The sequence below is a fragment of the Onychomys torridus genome, chromosome 22, assembly GCF_903995425.1.
Source record: "Onychomys torridus chromosome 22, mOncTor1.1, whole genome shotgun sequence".
NCBI lineage: Eukaryota > Metazoa > Chordata > Mammalia > Rodentia > Cricetidae > Onychomys > Onychomys torridus.
In genome coordinates this window covers 18,776,127-18,784,860 of record NC_050464.1, presented here as the reverse complement: position 1 = coordinate 18,784,860, position 8,734 = coordinate 18,776,127, and positions in this window count along the sequence as shown.

Sequence of the window (8,734 nt, the reverse complement as noted above, 5' to 3'; positions counted from 1 at the left end):
ACACACACACACACACACACACACTCTAGCAAAGACTACATACATAGACTGTCTCAAAATCAACCAAGATGGACAGCTCCTAAAGAAGTGACACCACTTTAATCCCAGCACTCGGGAGGCAGAGGCAGGCGGATCTCTGTGAGTTCCAGGAAAGGCGCAAAGCTACACAGAGAAACCCTGTCTGGGGGGTGGGGGTGGGAGTGACATCTAAGGAGAACCTCTGAACTCCACAGCACATGAACATTTTTGTATATAGCGTTTTAAAAAATAAACCCAGGGGCTGGAGCATTTAAGAGCATTGTGTACTGTCGACTTCATTTCCATCCTCCGCACCCACATAACAACTCAAAACTGTAACTCAGCTTCAGGGGACCCAACAACCTCTTTTAGCCCCTAAGAGTACAGGCACACACATGGTGCACAGACATACATGCCAGGAAGACACCCATGCACATAGAATAAAATAACCACAAAAAGCCCAACCCAGAATCCTGATCTGCATTGCAGCTTCTCCAAATATCAGGAAGGGCTACATGGTGAGAATTAATGATCCTGGGACTTTTTCTAGTGATCTGGGACTTTGATGGAGACTCCAGTATTCTTGGATGCTAAGGTATCATTGGTACAATTTAAAAGAACCCTGTAGAAATCAAGAGCCTGGGAAAGGCTGGTATGAGGTCATCAGTTAGGATGCTTGAAAGGCAATTGCCTAAGGTTTCAGGCTAGCCTGGGCTACACAGGGGAGCTTTATCTTAACTGTTACAGTTTTAAAATGGCGGGGAGGAGTCACGATATACAACAGGACCCACTGTTGGGAAGTTTGTTGAGGGAAGGGAAGAGAAGGTGCACAGACTGGTCCCTGGGGACAAGAGTGGAGGAAGAGAAAGAGATGGGGGGTGGGCAAGGCCCACCTTTTATAAGGAAACATAGTGAATGTGCACAGGGGGTGCTCTTAGTGGCTGCAGCTGAGGATGTATCCTGTCAGGATCCTAAAGGTAGGCCAGTACAGATGCCTAAATGCTAACGTTAATAAACTGAGGTAAATAAAATAATTTCTAAACGCTGTGTGTATTTAATTTTTTGCATATATTTTCTTATTGTTTTGGGGTAGGGCAAGGGAGGGTAATGCAGGTGTTCCTTTGCCTATGAGTAGAACACCTTGCGGGAGTGGATTTTCTCCTTCCTCCATTCGGGTCCCTGTGATCCAACTCTAGTCCCTTTCTACATTGAACCGTCTTACCTGCCCCCACAGTTTTTATTTCCCCTTAATACTGGGTATCAAACCAAGGACACATAGGGGAACACCCTTCCTCCCGAGCTACATCTTCAGTCTTTTATTATTATCTTTTCTGCTTGTCTGTTATTATTTTTTGTTTTGAGATAGGGCTGCAACCCAGACTGAGCTAGAACTCCCCTTGTAGCTGAAGATGACCTTGACTTTTTTTTTTTTGAGACAGAGTTTCTCTGTATAGACGTAGATGTCCTGTAACTCACAGAGATCCACTGGCCTCTGCCTCCCGAGTGCTGGGATTAAAGGCATTCACTGCCACATTTTGATCCCGAGTGCTGGGATTAAAGGCATTCACTGCCACATTTTGATCCTGAGTGCTGGGATTACAAGCATGCACTACTCTTGTGGAATATTTGTTAACACTGTAAAGATGTGTCTTTGCCTAAGATGCCTTCTGATTGGTTTAATAAAGAGCCAAATGGCCAATAGCTAGGCAGGAGAGAATAGGCAGGGTTTCCAGGGATAGAGAGAACTCTGGGAAGAGCAGATGCCAGTGAGCAGAGGAACAAGTCGGACATACTGTACAGAGGAGAGGTAACCAAGCTGCATGGCAGAACATAGATGAATAAAAATGGGTTAAAAAATGGGTTAATTTAACTTATAAGAGCCAGTTGGGAAAAAGCCTAAGCTAAGGCCAAACTTTCATAATTAATAATAAGTCTCTGTGTTATTATTTGTAGGCTGGAGGTCCAAGAAAGCCCAACAGGAACTACCACACCTGGCTACTTATTTATTTATTTATTTATTTAATTATTATGTTTATCTACTTACTATGTGTGAGGGGAATTGTGCACATGCCAGAGTGCGTGTATGTGGTCAGAGGAAAACTTTCAGAACTCGGTTTTCTCCTCCTTATGGTGCGGACCCTGGGGATTGAACTGAGGTCAGGCTTGGTGGCAAGTACCTTTACCCACTGAGCCATCTTACTGGTCCTTGCTTTGTTTGTTTGTTTGTTTGAGACAGGGTTTCTCTGTGTAGTCCTGGCTGTCCTGGAACTCACTCTGTAGACTATGCTGGCTCAGCTTACAGAGATCTACTGCCTCTGTCTCTCGAGTGCTACAATTAAAGGTGTGCGCCACCAGTGCCTGGCTTGTTTTTTTTTTTTTTTTTATTAAAAAAAATCAATGTAATTTTTTACTAATTAATTAATTTTTCTATTATCAGCTTGATACAGTATAAATTCTTATCCTATTAGTGAAATGTTTCATTGAGGCTTGCCCAGTAATTGAGTAAAACCAAAACTTACTATAAGCCACAGTCATCCTAGGGTCCCCCCTGCTATATAGCATCCCTGGTTCTCAATGTAAATTTTTTAAATGTGCTGGTATGTGCATATGTACGTGTGTGTGTGTGTGTGTGTGTGTGTGTGTGTGTGTGTATGTCTGTACTCACTCATTCTCATGTGACAGTGTATACACAGGACGTGTATGGAGGTCAGAGGGCAGCTTTCAGGAGTCAGTTATCTTTTCACATGACTGAGGCAGGAGCCTTCTTGTTTTTCTGTTGTGCAGTAGTCTCTGGGCAGCTGGCCTTCTCTACCTCCCATCTCACCACAGTGGTGCTGGGATTACAGACGCATGCCACCATATCTGCCTTTTCACGCCGATTCCAGAGATGGAACTTGAGTCATCCATTGGGTTTGGTGGAAGACGCCTTCACATCCTGAGTCATCTCGCTGTCCCTCAAGTTTAATTTGCTTGTCCGATAAAGTTTCTCTAATCATTTGCTGTATAGTGATGTGTCTGTTCACCTTGAACCATGTAGCTAATGCTCAGATATTGGTTAAATTATTAAGGCCACTCCACGTAGTTAAAAGGGAGGTTTATTTTGTGGGGTAACTTACAAATGAAGGGGTAGGTTACAGGGTCTGGCAAGGGTATAGCGCAGTCCGGCGGTGTTCTCTGGAGAACTCTGCTCGGTCTACCTCCTGCGTCCAGAGTCCGGGAACCAAGAGACAGAGCTCTTCCCGATCCTTCGTCTTCCGCTTCCTCCTCTGCCCCGCCTTGTGGGCGTGACCATTACCGAAGCCTCAGTGGGGATTGGAACTTCCAGGCCAATGCTGGGATGGCTACCCACTACATCTCCCCTTTTTGTCTAAATAAGAAAGCTCTAACCTAATACAAGACTATATACAAAGAGATGCTTATCAAATATTGTCTAGGAGTAATGAGGGATAATGACCTAGATAAGTTGGAATTACAATAAGTACAAACAATATCAAGCAAAAAACACATAGTAAAATCCAGGGAAGTCTAGGGCTTGGGTAGGTGGCGTGTTACAAAGATCATTCCAAAAGGTGTCCTATCCTAAAGAACCTGAGTCTAATACTTAATATATCCTATCTAAAATATTATATATGTATATATACTAAGTTGTAACTATAACTGCTAATCTCCAACCTCATCAAAGACCTGAGAAGGAATATAATAATACCTGAGAAATGGGAGAAGGATGCAAGCAACTTTCGGGAGTCTTGCAAGAGTAGACAGAGACAGCTAGCAGCCTGGACAGTCACCTAATGTTTCTCAGCATCGTTGGTGCATTCAAATTGGCTACAGGCCTAGAGTATCTGACAGACCATTTTCAGAAGCAGGAATTCTGAAAGACCATCTTACCCTGTCTTGGCAAAGTATAGTGGTCGCTTTCCTTGTGTCCCGCTTGTCCAGAAAGGACAGCATTTGTACTGTCAGCAGTTGAGGCAAGGGCAGTTCTTTGCCCAGTAGGCCATTTTGTGCCAAGAAGACAAACTTCCAAATGGAAATGTCTTAGAAGCCCAACATTCTCTCGGGAACAAATTGGTGCTGCCAGGAGCAATTGTGTCTCACGTCAACAGAATTCTAAGTTATTTAAATGCCATGTTCTCTAGGTCCATGAAGTGTTTGAAGATTACCTGTCCATCTGACCTATGTATTTATTAATCTGGATGACCTAACTAACATAATTATAGAGATGACAAGCATAGGTGACAATAACTATGTAAGTCTTGTCTACCTAAACAACCTAAGGACTAAGCTTCCTATAAATAAGGCAAACAGTCTGTAAGCAAATGCACAGTAAAAGGACAATGACTTTAAATTGTGACAATACACAAAATATCTTTAACAGAGGTAGGAATGTATAGTGCAATATGCAATATGATAATAATCCTAAATATATATCAGTATACAGAATATCTTAAACAGAAGTAGAACATACATACAGTATGACAGATATAAATTCACATTTGTATCAATATACAAATATTTCACATAAGAGTAAAAATATATGTACAATATAACAAACATCGTTCTGTATTTGTATCAATATACAAATTATCTTAAATAGGAATGTAAAAAGTTTATATTTGTATCAACATATAAGAATTCATAACAGTGCAAAGGCTGGTATATTACTAAATTTGTTTACTAATGTATATGACAGTCTACCATAATATCTTATACCTATCCATTCCATTTCTTCTTTTCCCTTTTTTTTTTTTTTTTTTTGAGACATATTTTCTTTCCTTAAGGAGAGTACTGAGTTTAACAGTTTCTTCCACCCCCAACCCTAGAACCATTATCCATAACCCTGAGAAATATGAAACCTTAGGGAGAAGGGGCGTCGTTTTCTTAGAATTGCTTCCTGCTGTTTAGGAAGCGATGGTATCTCTGTTGGGTATTGTGAGAAAGCTCAGATAGTTAAATCTCAGTTAGACTAACTGTAGATTCTGCAGCAACTCTCAGAGTAATGGGTAAGATTGTCTGAAATTTTGGCAAGAAGTGTAATATGATGATGATTACCATGGCATCATTCTGGATTGGGTAGAGTTGTTGTTGTTGGGGCCCCATCTTCCTTCTGGAGACTTCAGAGATTGCTATTGGAAAAAACTTATTTTTTTTTTATCAGAATGGAAGGTTTGGATTTAAAGATGTCATGACATGTAAGAAAGGATTCCAAGAAATCAAGAGTAAGCATGGAGAGAATTAGAATCTTGAAGATAATGGTCCTTTATAATTGGTTTCCTTCTGTCTCACACCAGAGGGCTCTTCTGATATGGGACTGAAGAATCTCTCAACCTTTTCTTTTATCAATATGCTTGGGTTTAGAGAAGGAGTGAGCCAGTTCCATCTCCAAATCCAGCTTGGTTTATAATTAAATTGGAACCACAACTATTCTAGATTGATAGAGATATAGATGTTAGACAGTGATATCTTACCCTGTGTAGATTGGTACCAATAGATTCTTTCTTTCTGCTCTAAACATCTGGATATCCAAGGCCTTATGATTTCTGGAAGATGGGTATTTCCATTATCCTGGAAAGACAAAAACAGAACCCTACCCCAACCTTTGATTGTAAAATTTTTCTTACAACCTGAAGAGATGTCACATTGGTGTATGATCCTTTACTTCTCCTCATTAAGAGGTTTCTCCTGTTCGAATCGAATTTTTATTAATTTTGTTGGTATCCATAGCTTTTCTTCTCCTGTGGAAACAAAAGCAAAACCCCTTCCCCAACGTAGGACATATCCAGGTTTCCATTCTGAGGTCAACACATCTTTGAAATAAACTGGTTGGTTTAGCTCAGGAGTTTTGTCTGTCGTCCAATGTCTCTCCGCAGCTGTTGTTCCTTTCTCATCAGCATTGAGAAAATTCAAGGTTAATAAAGCACTATGCAATCTATTTCTAGGAGTCATTGTTACCTGTTGCTGTTTATTTAGCATATCCTTTAAAGTTCGATTGGATCTTTCTATGACTGCTTGGCCTGTGGGATTGTGTGGTATACCTGTAACATGCTTTATATTGTAATAAGCAAAGAACTGTCTCATTTTATTGGAGACATATGCTGGGGCATTGTCTGTCTTAATTTGTACAGGTATTCCCATGATGGCCATAACTTCTAATAGGTGTGTAATCACAGAATCAGCCTTTTCAGAACTCATAGGAGTTGCCCACTGAAATCCTGAATAGGTGTCAATGGTATGGTGTACATACTTTAATCTTCCAAATTCTGCAAAATGAAACACATCCATCTGCCAAATTTCATTTCTTTGTATACCCTTTGGATTGCTTCCTGCAGGTAATGGAGTTTGGTTATAGAAGGAACAAGTAGGACATTTTTTCACAATATCCTTAGCTTGTTGCCAAGTAATGGAGAAATCCTTCTTCAAACCTTTGCTATTTACATGGTGTTTCTTATGAAATTCTGAGGCTTCTAGCACATTACCTATTAGTAACTGATCAATCTCATCATTACCTTGTGCTAGAGGTCCTGGCAGACCTGTATGGGATCTGATATGTGTTATATATATAGGATGTTCCCTTTTTCTGATGATTTCCTGTAATTGTATGAATAATGAAGTTAATTCTGTATTATCAGGAATAAATTCAGCAGTTTCAATGTGTAAAACAACTCTCTCTGCATATTGAGAGTCAGTGACTATATTGAGGGGTTCTGTGAAGTCCATCAGTACCATAAGAACGGCATACAGTTCTGCCTTTTGTACAGAGCTGTATGGACTTTGTACTACTTTACTTAAGTCTCCTGATTTGTATCCTGCTTTCCCTGATTTATTTGCATCTGTATAGAATGTGAGGACTCCAGAAATTGGCTTGTGTCGTACAATGTGAGGAAGGACCCATTCAGTCTTCTTTATGAATTCTATTCTCTTGCTTTTGGGATAATGGTTGTTAATCTCTCCCAAAAAGTTACTGCAGGCTCTCTGCCAGTATTCATTATCTTTCCATAGTGACGAAATTTCCTCATTAGTTAAAGGTACTACAATTTCTGCTGGGTCCATTCCTGTCAACTGACGAAGTCTTAATTTACCTTTCTGAATCAAATCAGAGATCTTTTCTATATAAGTCTTTAATTTCTTATTTGGTTTACGTGGTAGGAATATCCATTCCAATATAATATCTTCCCTCTGCATCAAAATACCTGTGGGGGAATGTCTGGAGGGGAATATGACAAGAATACATTTAAGTTCTGGATCCACACGATCCACATGTGCTTCTCGAATTGTCTTTTCTACTAGAGCCAATTCCTTCTCAGCTTCGGCTGATAATACTCTTGGGCTATTTAATTCTTTGTCCCCTTCTAGAGTATTAGCCAAATTTTGTAGTCCATCTTTGGGTATTCCCATGATACCCAATAAGTTGGAAATGCTTCCTAACAACTTTTGAAAATCATTAAGAGTCTTTAATCGATCTCTCCTCAGTTGTACCTTTTGGGGTCTAATTTTTTGTAACTCTATCTTATATCCTAAGTAATTAATAGAATCTCCTCTTTGTATTTTTTCAGGAGCAATTTGCAGTCCCCAGCGAGGCAAAACTTTTTTTACTTCTTCAAACATGCTTTCTAATGTGTCTAACTTTGGATCTGCTAATAGGATATCATCCATATAGTGATAAATTATGGATTGTGGAAACTTTACACGAATTAACTCCAATGGTTTTTGCACAAAGTATTGGCATAAGGTAGGGCTGTTTAACATTCCCTGTGGGAGGACCTTCCATTGATATCTCTTGACTGGCTGAGAATTGTTATAATTAGGAACTGTGAAGGCAAATTTTTCTCTATCATTTTCTTGTAAGGGTATGGTAAAGAAACAGTCTTTTAAGTCAATAACTATTATAGGCCATTCTTTGGGTAGCAGAGAGGGCAAGGGCATCCCAGTCTGTAGGGAGCCCATTGGCTGAATTACTTTATTAATAGCTCTCAGATCTGTCAGCATTCTCCAATTACCAGACTTTTTTTTAATAACAAATACAGGAGAATTCCAAGGGCTGGTAGATTCTTCTATGTGTTGAGCATTTAACTGCTCTTGAACCAGCTGTTCTAAAGCTTGTAGCTTCTCTTTTGTCAAAGGCCACTGTCCAACCCAGACAGGTTTATTAGTTAGCCATTTTAAAGGTAAGGCAGTTGGTACTTCTGAGAGTTCAACAGCAGTTGTGCTCTGTTTGTGTACAGCCTGAATGGTTGGTGACTGTTTTTTATAGCATTTTATGAGATTATTCCTAGAAACATGCATTGGCCTGTATTCCTTTTCTGAGAGTGTAGGAATTTTAATCTGGGTATTCCACTGTTGTAACAGATCTCGGCCCCATAGATTTACTGCTACATTTGCTACATATGGCTTCAGCCTTCCTCTCTGTCCTTCTGGCCCTATGCATTCAACCCATCTCGAACTCTGTTTTATCTGAGATAGGGTGCCAATTCCTAAAAGTTGGACATCTACCTCTTGAAGAGGCCAATTTGGATGCCATGATTTTGGTGTAATTACAGTCACATCCGCACCTGTGTCTACCAGGCCCTCCAGAACCAAGCCATTAATTCGAATTCTAAGCTTTGGTCTTTGTTCATTTATGGAAGTCTGCCAAAATATTTGTTTTATTGTGTTCTTTGTAAACTGTGATTCATCTATCAGAGCTGTTTTATCATCCATTGCAGTATCAGTTTTTACA